The sequence below is a fragment of the Macadamia integrifolia genome, chromosome 5 (assembly GCF_013358625.1).
Source record: "Macadamia integrifolia cultivar HAES 741 chromosome 5, SCU_Mint_v3, whole genome shotgun sequence".
Classification (NCBI taxonomy): Eukaryota; Viridiplantae; Streptophyta; class Magnoliopsida; order Proteales; family Proteaceae; genus Macadamia; species Macadamia integrifolia.
The window spans coordinates 31,313,715-31,324,888 of NC_056561.1; the positions used below are offsets into that span (position 1 = coordinate 31,313,715).

Consider the following 11,174-nt stretch of genomic DNA (forward strand, 5'->3'; position numbering starts at 1 on the left):
CACCCCCCAAAAAAAAAAAACCCCTTAATATTGCACCATGCATATTCACGATAAAGGGGTCATATGTTACCAACAGAAATCGTAATCTTAAAAAAAGGAAAAAAATTCATTACTACCTGGGTTGCAGGGTTGCAGCCAAGGGAATGGAATGTCAAGGCCAGATTTGCAAATACCCACCTTGGGTGAATTTTTCACCCCTACCCTTGAAATTCCATTCCCCTGACTGATACCAGGGGTTGCAGCCAAGTGGCTGCAACTCAGGCATCAGCCAAATTTCACTCTTAAAAATAGGGTTTAATTCCTAAAATGACTAAAATCCATTGGATTGTGTTATGTGAACATATGTAGTGAAACATAAACTATATGAGTAGCATGCATGTTCAATAGTTATTTTAATAATTAAAAGTTTTAATTAGCATTCTTATTTAATTTGGGTGGGGGGGAGGGTAGAGATAAATAAAATTTCTTACAATTTCTATTTTGAGAAAAGAGGTCATGACTTCCTTGATAATTATCTCCCAAGTAGTTAACTTATATCAATTTACCTATTTTATATTTATCTCTTCATCCTTATTTTTATCTCTTTCTATTTTCTCCTATCCCACCACCCATACACGCATCAGGTTGCGAACGAAGGAATTGGTGGAGGAGACATTGAAGATGTTGTCAGTGCCAGCAGGAGATGGTGGAGAGCCACCTAAAGGGAATTGAGTTTATATATGAGAGATTATAGAGAAATCACATGGAGGGTTTATCGTCTTTTTTCTAATCGTCTCATCTACAACTTGAACTGAGACTCTTAAGAAAAAAATGTTTGCGAGAAGGAGCTTGATGACAGTTCTTGACCAACAAAGCACTTGATCATGCATGAGTTGTTAATCTTTAGGCACTTACAAGAATTGCTTCCTTTGTACAGAATTTGACTAACGCAACTTAAAAAATTATTGTATATCAATTTAGTGGTGGGCTTGGTCATTGCAATCAATAAGATTTATGAATTTTTTTTTTTTCTATATATTTTTTTTCATGTAGTGAAGATTACCTCTTAGAAAAAACACCAAGAAACGCAAATAACATGAACAAATTAAAGCATAGATGACCCAAAGAACTAATATGATGTGTTACATCTGCGGGTGAAACTGAAAATGATTCAATATGTTGAAAGAAAGGGTACACTAGAGATCTCTCAAGAATACCCATAAGGTTGCAGTAAGAACTCTCCTCAGAAACCATAACTCAAAATCCCTAAATCACTTTTGTTTTTCTTACTTGCACAACAAGACTATAAAAATATAGATATTTCTCTAGGTAGGGTTGAAATGTACCATAGTGGCTTCACCCCTACACCCTCAAACAAGTGTTGTGTAACCTAGAGGGAGGTGAATAGGTTCTCACCAGTGGATTTTCCTCTTTTTCACTTTAGCATAATATAATTTGAAATTCTGAATGGTGCGAAAATAAAATTCAATTGACAAACAAATAACAATCACACAGGTAGACGCAAGAGATTTATAGTGGTTCAACTCCTTAAGTCTAGTCCATTCGACTCAAGTTCACCTTGAGAGTTCCAATAGTAATTCCCTTTCAATATGGTAGGTGGGGAAATTAACATTTACAAATCGCTTTCAAGAATGAGAATGTTCTTACAATCTCTTAAGGATGAGAGTCTTTTACAATAGCCTTAGTACGATCTAGGCTAATGGACACTATAATGCTCAACATTGAGCAATAAAGACATTTACAAATAAAATAGTAAATGAAAGACATTACCTAATGCCTAATGCAATATGATATGAATGATGCATTTGATAAACTCATTGACCACTTCTCTTGATGATGAAGACTTGATGAGAAGGTGAAGTTCAATGCTTGAGATCACATGACTTGAAAATGAGTTGGATGCTCCTGATTTCTTTTTTCTCACTTGATTTGATAAGTGGAAGCCCCAATTAAAATGCACATTTGAGGCAAGAGCTATAGATACAAAAAATGTAAAATTTATCGGAAGGTCCACTGTCTTAGTTGGAGAAGTGGTAGTTCTTTTGGTGTTGCTAGGTCTAAAAACAACACTATTGCTATTGCTAAGAGTAAGAGGAAGGAAGTTAGTGAGACAATGCAAGCTGATCATGTCATTTCTGATGAAGATGAAGACAACGATTTTGAGCATGAGGATGACAGTGATAGAGAATATGTAGAGTCAGAAGAGATAAAAGATGAGGATAATAGTGATTCAGATATTGGTGATGATGATGAGTATGCAAGTTAGACACATGATATAGATGGCCACCCAAAGGATGATGGTGATAGAGAATACAAATCTGATGACTATCATGAAGGATATGACATGGATATTGATTCAAGAGTTAACTTTGCTCTACACTCCGTATTTTATGATGTTCACCACTATAGAGCTGCTCATCAAACTTATGCTATACATAAAGGAATTGATATTATGAGAACAAAAAATGAGAAGTCTAGGTTACTGCTATTTGTAATGGAGATGGTTGCAATTGGAGGGTAAGAGAGCTTTGTCAATGCATATGCAAAATTTTCCTAGCTATGGTCACTTGTTAAGAAGGGCTAACCCTGGTACTGGTACAGTTGTATGAGAGACATGACATGACAAAAAATCCTCAATTTAGGAGATTATTTGTGTGCATCTAAGCGTGGCAAAATAGGTTTTTGAATGGTTGTAGACCTTTTATTGACTACATGGATATCATTTCAAAAGCGGATATAGTGGATGTAGTGACCCCAAACCTGGGATAAGGGTATGGTCACAACTCATAAAAATTCTAACCCATAATATCCTCCATTAAAATTTAATTATTTTCTAATATTACATAGAATTCCATTACATCAGTGTGTCAAGATTTTCTCTTAGTGGCAATACTATAATTCAACTCCTTTAAAACTGTACATTTCCATTCAGTAATACAAAACATTTTTTTTTTTTTAGGAATATCGTGATGAGGAAATTCTCCTATCCATGGCCAAGGCGGTGGGACGACCTATTGCAATTGATCGACGAACGTGGGACTCTTCCTTTGGTCATTTTACGAGAGTGTGTGTAGATGTCGATGATTCACAACTAAGAGTGGAGGAGATTTTTGTTGAACGGGAGCATTTGAATACTCTGGAGTTGTTTATTTTTAAGCAGGTGGTGGAGTTTGAAGAGCCACCGACTAGGTGTGCATCTTGTCGGCGATTTGGTCATCGGGCAGATGCTTGTTCGGCAAAAGATGACCCTTCGGTTAGGGAGGCTCGAGTTCCTGGAGCGAACTATGTCGATACTAATGTGGCTGGCCGTCGACAAAGAAGGGTGTGGAGGCCGCGGGTGGCAGCGGCGGTGGTGGAAGAGCCAATTCATTTGAATGAGGCTGATGTGGCGGTTAACACCAATTTAGGAAGGCAAGATTTGGTGGGCTCTAATTTGGTTCCTTCCATTGGGGGATTTAATTTTTCATTATCTCCAAGAGAGATTATAGGAGCTAATAAGGATCAACAAGATATGGTGGAGAACGTTGCAAATTCTGGTGAGAATTTGAATGATGCTGATGTGGTGAATGGAGTTAATGGGTCTCCAAAATTCATGCTTAATAGGGATGGTCGGGTCTTGGAGTTCGGACAAATGGGTTCACCTTCTAGTTCCGGTTCTGGATCAACCAGGGGTCTCTTGGAGGGATGGCGTTTGGAAGTGGTTCTATCAGACTCTAGGCCTATGGAAGGGGCTGTTGTAGACTCAAATGTCATCGACTCTAGCTCTTGAGGATAATGGCCGTGTGGCTATTGTACAACATGAACTATCTAATATGGTTCAAGAAGATAACTCGGCTCCTTTTATTCCTGTTGAGAATGGATCAAGAGGAGAGACATTGGCAGCGGCTCAGAGAAAGGGGAATCGTCGTCAGGAAATAGGAGTAGTAGATAGTCTACTGCGTCAAAACTTGTGTGTGGGTGTTTCTACCAGGTGCACCACTCGAGGTTCCCAGTGTTCTCTGCAATGAAGAGTATTTTTTGGAATATAAGGGGAATTGGCAATAATCGTGCTCGGGCAGCATTGCGTGTTTTGATTCAGAAGCAGCAACCTTCTTTTCTTTGCATTATAGAGCCAAAGGTGGATGTCAATCGATGCCCAAGAAAGTTTTTTAGTGCTCTAGGATATGGAGTGGATTTTATTCATAATCAATCATCGGGTAGGTTTGTACCCAAATATTTGGTTTTTCTGGAAGGAGATTATCCAGCGACCGACGGTAATTCTTGAATCAGATCAACATCTTTCTTTGATAGTGGAGGTAATGGGCATGAGGATTATGGTCTCTATGATTCATGCTTCCTGTTTCAGAGTGGACAGACGCCAGTTGTGGTTCGACTTGTGCTCTGTCTCTGACACAGCTCTCCCTTGGGTGGTTTTTGGAGATTTCAATGCTAGTTTGTATTCCCACGAGAAGCAAGGTCCCGGTAGGTTTAATCAAGGTTCTTCAGAGGATTTTGCTGCATTTCTGGACTCTGTCATCGCTTCTTCCAGTAAGTACTTCAGGCCTGAAGTTCACACGGTCAAATAATAGGAAAATTGGCAACGTGTGCGCTGTTCTTGATCGAAGCTTTTGTAATGAGGAGTGGTTACAAAAATTTCCTACTTGTGCCCAGCGTGTTTTGCATCGTGGATACTCTGACCACTCTCCTATTGTTGTGGATTGTAATGAAGTTTCCCGTCCTTCGAATATTCCATTCCGAATGCAAAGATTTTGGGCTGATCGTGTAGACTTCAAGATGATTGTTCGAAATTCTTGGGAGGTGCCGGTCAGGGGCACACCTATGTTTATTATTGTTCAAAAATTGAAAAGGTTGAAGAATCATTTGCGATGTTGGGAAAAGTTTGTTTTTCCTCATATTGATAGAGATGCTGATAAAATGAGGGCAGCTTTGGAGGCGGTTCAAAATAAAATTGAAGATGCAGCTATAAATGATTGCTTGTTTGAGCAGGAGTTGTTTGCGAGGCAAGAGCTGGACAAGGCTATGGTTCTCCATGAGAAACTCTGGGCTAGATTAAGGAAAGTGATCGTTGCTCCAAATTTTTTCATATCTCTGTTAAAATTAAAAGAGGTCGCCAAATTATTCGAGAGCTTGAGGGTGAAAATGGTGAAATTATGACCGATCCTGCTGCTATTGGGAACTGAATGTTAAGCCATTTTGAAGCCTTTCACAGACGGGGTGTCTTTGAAAAGTGTGAAAGTCTGCTTGCAGTAATCCCTAAATTTTTGAATGGAGATGACAATGCTTCTCTCACAGCTGTGCCTTCCCCTGAGGAAATTCGGTTGGCAGTTTTTGACTTGGAACCTTCTAGTGCTCCAGGTCCTGATGGGTTGCCAGGCACTTTCTACCAAACTTGCTGGGATATAGTAGGCTCTAAGGTATGCAATGCTATTTTTAATTTTTTTAATGAAGGGGTGATCACCAAAGGGGTTAATAGTAATTTCATTACCTTAATCCCTAAAGTAGACAATGCTCGTAAGGTGGGTCAGTTTAGGCCAATTTGTTGTGGGATTTTTTTTTTCAAATTAATTCCGAAAATTTTGGCAATGAGACTTTCTCCTTTCCTTCCTCGGATCAATCTGAAAAGCAAAGTGCATTTCAAAAAGGGAAAATCATTTTCTCTAACACTGGGGTTGCTTCAGAGCTCACAAACATGATTGCAACTAAGAGTTTTGGTAGGAATATAGGGTTGAAACTAGATGTGAAAAAGGCAATTGACACTCTTGAATGGGATTTCCTGTTTGATGTCCTGGGTAATTTTGGATTTTCCCAAATTTGGATCAACTGGATTAGACAGATTCTCCAATCTTCTAGGTTGTTTATGCTAATAAATGGTGGTCCAGTTGGTTTCTTTGGGGTGGAAAGAGGCCGTCGTCAGGGTGACCCTTTGTCCCCCATGCTTTTTATTATTGCTGAAGAAGTGTTGTGCAGGGGTCTGAGTGATCTTCATAACAAAGGTTTTTTGAAAGGAATTCCTGGACCTAGAAAGGTAGTTACCCCGTTGCAATTGTTGCATGCCGATGACATTCTCATTTTTATGAATGCAGAGTTGAAGGGTATTAAGAACTTGAGGAGATTTCTAGACTTTTACTAAGCCTACTCTGGCCAACAAATCAACCTAGAGAAAAACAAGATTTTTCTTAGGTCGATACCTTTGGCAAGAAAGCGAAGAATCAAGGAAGTTGTAAACATCCCAGAATGTCAGTTCCCAACTTGATATCTTGGGGTTGATCTATTTAAGGGTCGGGTTAAAAAAGATTTGACCCTCCCTTTGATGGACAAATTTATGGCTCGTCTCTGACTGAATGGAAAGGAAAATTATTATCTTTAGCAGGAAGAGTGGAACTAGTGAAAACAGTGATGAGTAGCATTCCAGTTCACAACTTTTTAGTTTATCTATAGCCAGCGTCATCAATTGCCAAGATGGAAAGATGGATTAAAAACTTCATTTGGAATGGTGAGCCTAGCAAGTCTAAAGCAGTAATGGTGAATTGGGAGAAGGTTTGTAAGCCTAAAAGGGAGGGTGGTCTTGGCATTCGCAGGCTTAAGGAAGTTAATTTAGCTTTGCTGGCTAAGTTATGTTGATATGTCCAGGACCGAAAAGTCTAGTTTGGTGGCTTTCTTACAAGGTAGATTTGTGGAGCCCGACGGCTCCTTAAAGCGTTATGTTGCATCATCTTTTATTTTTGCTGGTAAAAGAAAAGTTTGGGAATTTGTCTCAGATAATTCTAGATAGGTTGTTGGTGATGGCCCTTCCATTAGATTTTGGTATGATCGTTGTTTGGGGAATAGAAAGATTCATGATAATATTGAGCATGTTCAGCCTCAAGCTAGTGCTATGTCAGTCATGGTGTTTGATTTTATTAAAGACGGAAATGGGTGCTTCCTGCGGTGGAGTCCACCAATTTGCAAAGCATTTACCAGCACATTCTTGCTTTTCAGCTCCCCTCTATTAATAGGATGGATAGATTGGTCTGGTCTCTAATTGAGTCAGGAAAATTCTCAGTTTCCTCAGCATGGAAAGGTTTGAGGTCGAAGAGTTCTTCTAAAAGCTGGTCGAGACTTGTTTGGCTGAAAGGTCTTCTTTCTCGACAGTCATTGTATGGGTGGAGGTTAATTCATGAGTGCCTTCCAACTGATGAAAAAATTATGAAGTGCTCTATTGCTTTACCATCCAGATGTAGTTTATGCTTTAAGCATGTAGAAACTCTAAATCATATCATCTTAGATTGCCCGTTTTCTTGTGTTGTGTGGTCAAAAGTGTTTGCTTTGTTCAATCAAAGAGGGATTGGCTTCCCGTCAGTTGAGGAACTATTCTCTTGGTGGAAAAGGAAAGGCTGCAGGTGTATGCTGTTCTAAGTTGTGGATGCCTCTATGTTCTAGTGTCTCTTCATCTTTGGGAGGAGAGAAACAGGAGGCTCTTTGAAGATCAGAAACGGATTGCAGATTGGGTGGTGAAGTTGATTCTGAGAGATCTCAAGGTGTTTTCCACCCTAGAGGCTATTCAGGTAACCTCTATGTTAGACCTTCTTTTGTCTAAAAAGTTAATGGTGTCTATGGTTACGGTCCAACATAAGAGAATTTTGGAGTTATTTTGGAGCTTCCCCCCATCAATGGTCTTTAAATTAAATATAGATGGGTGCTGTCTGGGAAATCCAGGGTGCTCTGGAGCAAGTGGGATTTTTTTGCAATGATGCAGGATTTCCTATAAGATGTTTTGTGCAATATGAAGGGATTGGGACAAACTTTATCGCGGAGTTCGCAGCTTTCTTTATTGGTATTCAGAATGCAAGAGCTATGGGGATGAATAAGTTATGGGTAGATTGTGATTCCATGGCAATGGTGTCATGTATTAGAAGTCAAAAAATTCCATGGTGTTTTGAACAGAAGTGGTTATTCCATAAGCAGTACTTGGATAATATTTCATTAATAATTTCACATTGTTACAGAGAGATCAACACAATAGCTAACAAATTGGCTAAGTATGGAGCAGTTTCAAGAACGTCTGAAGTTTGGGAAGAAGTCCCATCTTTTGTGCTTTTTGATGTAAGTTGGGATTTTCAAAAACGTCCTAGGTATAGATTCATGTAAATAGACTTTTTGGTTGAGCTGTTGCTTCTGCTGATGGCCATAATAGCTCAATAGTAATTTTTCTTGTATTCTCTCATTCTTTTGATTTAATGAAATTCATTTGCTGATCCTTACAAAAAAAAAAAAAAAAAATTAATACAAAACATCCATTAATTACAAAAAAAAAAAAAAAAAAAAAAAAAAAATCAACAATTATTGGTTGACAAATGAAATATTCATCCTCATGGTTGGTTCCATCCTAGTCTTATGGCTTTGATCTTTATCTGTAGAAAAAGATATATAATAATGGGGTAGGCTCGAAAGCTTAGTGAGAAAAACCTTCCTAGGTATACTCACATCGGCACACCTAACAATAAATATTATAATAACTATATTTATACCATCATACATGTGTATATCAAGCAATGCATATCATTATCATAAAACAGTAATCCTACAATGATTCATCATATAATTCCAGCAATATCTCAACACTGTACACTCACCCTTTCTTCCCCCTCTAGGTGAGGTACACCACATCACATTACATCGTACACTTATCCCTTTATCCCGCACTAGATGAGGTATGTAACCTGACCATATTCTCATTACATAAAGAACCATTATCCATAGTTGCACATTATTTCACAATATAGCCACAATTGCATTTCTTGTTTCATATACACAATGTATCACCACAAACATTCATTCAACTCATAAAAATAGCCTCAATCACAACATCCCATTTTGTAATTCAAATGCAAGTATTTCATAATACATGGACAAAAGTCTTAAAGGCTATCATCATGAGATTTATCATATCAATTTCTTAAATAATACATATAGGCATCCATCACACAACTGGGGAAGATAACTAGGTTAGTCCCACTCACCTTGAATTTTCTTGATAGTTACAAATTTCAAAAGTCGATAGCACTTGTACAATGGAGATGTCCTACATAGGAGTAGCATCATAATTAATAAGGTTTTCCCATTGTCCAGGTTACATGACCCTTATAACAGTCTACCAAATCATAATAGTAACTTAATAAGTCCTCTAATTTACCCCTCATTTGTATTAGCATTTATATATATATATATATTCTATTTTGGTAATTTACTCTCATAAGGATACACATCCCTTGCCTTCTTGTTTCATTTAAGGTATCAATTATTTGTGTTAATACCTATTTCATAATAAAGATTCCATTATAGGATTACCATTATTTAGTTAACATGCCTTCATTTGTTTCAAGTCCAAAATATTGGGTTTAAAATTTCTGGGCATATATAATGTGAGTAGCACCAAATCTTATGTTACATGCCTTTCTTCCCGAACTCCATTGGAAATGAAATTCTTATAAGGTTCTTCTGTAAATTATGATGATTAAATACAAAATAATTAGATCTTAAATCGAACTGTAAATCGATCTTTAGCTATCCTAAAGTTCAGCAAAAGAAAGTCTGTTTAGAAGAGAACTGATTTAGGTAAGTTTAGGAAAATGACCATAACTTTCTGTATATAGCTTGAAATCATTTGCTTCCAAATCTAAAAGTTCTCTATTTTATAGTCCTACAATTTTCCTGAAGGAAGTTGTCTTTGAAACATACTGTAAGAGTCTCATAATTTGGCTTGAAGTTGATGTGTTTGCACATGCCATGTACAAAATACAAGTTTAAGTAGTCTTAGGAAAACGAGCATACTTCTTTGATACAAGTCGAAATGACTTGAGTCCAAGTCCATAGGTTCCAAACTCATAATACTTCTACTTTTCTTTTAAAATTAAGTTTAGAAACCCAATAAAAAGACCTTAAAATCATTTTGAAGATGGGATATATGCATATGAAGATTTTGGAAAAACAGAATTCTCTAGCTTTTTATCTCCTCACCAATCTCATCTTCAACCCTATTTAAGAGAATACATATTGTAAAACTCAAACAGAAATTGACAGGTAACTAGATCTCCTACCTCGAATGAGATCTCAACCCTCTTCTTGTTTCTCCATTTAGATCTCCACTCTCCTTATCCCAACTTCTTCATGCATCCACAAAATATGAACACAACAAGTATGAATATCTTATAAAAAAGAATAGAGGGTACAAGACATAGAACACCTATCAAGGTGGGGGGTTTCTATATGGCAACCTACCTTTCCCACTTCTTTTTCTTCTCTTCTAATTCTTTCAAAATCTCTTACATGTAAGGTAAATAGAAACTCCCACCTTGGTAGAGCTCCAAGCCTCAAAACAAGGTATGGAAAAGCTCCTACACTTTACTCTTTCCTCATTCTTCTCCCTCTGTCCTCCTTGATTTCCTTCCTCTTCTCTCTCTCGCAACAAACATAGGTGAAAGAGAACAAAATCTGAGTTTTTCTTTCTTTTCTTCATAAGAAATTAAATATGAAAGGTCTATTTTACCCCTCATTGCCACCCACTAAAACCAATGAAAATTCTTATATTTTGCTTAGACTTGGGTACCCCTACATGTTATGTTTATTCATTTTAACCCCACTAAGTTTTGTAATATTGCAACTCACCCCATATGAGGAAAATGACCATAATACCCATATCCACCTATTCCATTACCAATAGGATTCATTGTATGTCACTGTCATGTCAGTATTTATGGTACCCTTCAATAGTATATTTAATACGAATTGTCCGTTTTACCATTAATATGTCCAACTATTTACACCAATGGGATTAGAAATTGTGAAATCCCATTCCTACCCCTTGACCACCTCTCCTAGAGCCAATGCATGGTTGCCACCTTCTTTGATACATGGGTGACACTTGTCATCCCATCAAGTGGTCACCCATCATGTGCATTTACTGGTTTTCTCTTAGCTTGGGTTGAAATTAACATATGGGGCCCACCACTAACTTATAAAATAAAAATAGGTAAAAAGCTTTATATTAAACACTCAAGGAGAGTTGATCCCACAACCAAAGCTTTTATAAATAACCATACAACCATTGGGCGATTAAATACCTTCTTAATATAGGCACACACTAGTGTACACAACTTAAATTGAATACATAAGGGTAGTTCTCAATTACCTATATT

General features: G+C 37.5%; 1 protein-coding gene across 2 annotated transcripts in view; it reads right to left on the reverse strand.

Moving 5' to 3' along the window:
- Window positions 1-10,465, reverse strand: part of LOC122079696 (pectate lyase-like) — a 13,000-nt gene extending 2,535 nt beyond the window's left edge. Inside the window, exons 1-3 of one of the 2 annotated variants that reach the window (XM_042646376.1) lie at window positions 10,258-10,465; window positions 10,077-10,139; window positions 9,000-9,061 (exon numbers count right to left, since the gene is read on the reverse strand). The gene's annotated coding sequence lies outside the window, so the exon portion shown is untranslated. Of the gene's footprint in view, window positions 1-8,999; window positions 9,062-10,076; window positions 10,143-10,257 lie in introns of both variants that reach the window. The other variant, XM_042646375.1, reaches the window with a different exon arrangement.
- Between the last annotated feature and the right edge of the window lie 709 nt (window positions 10,466-11,174).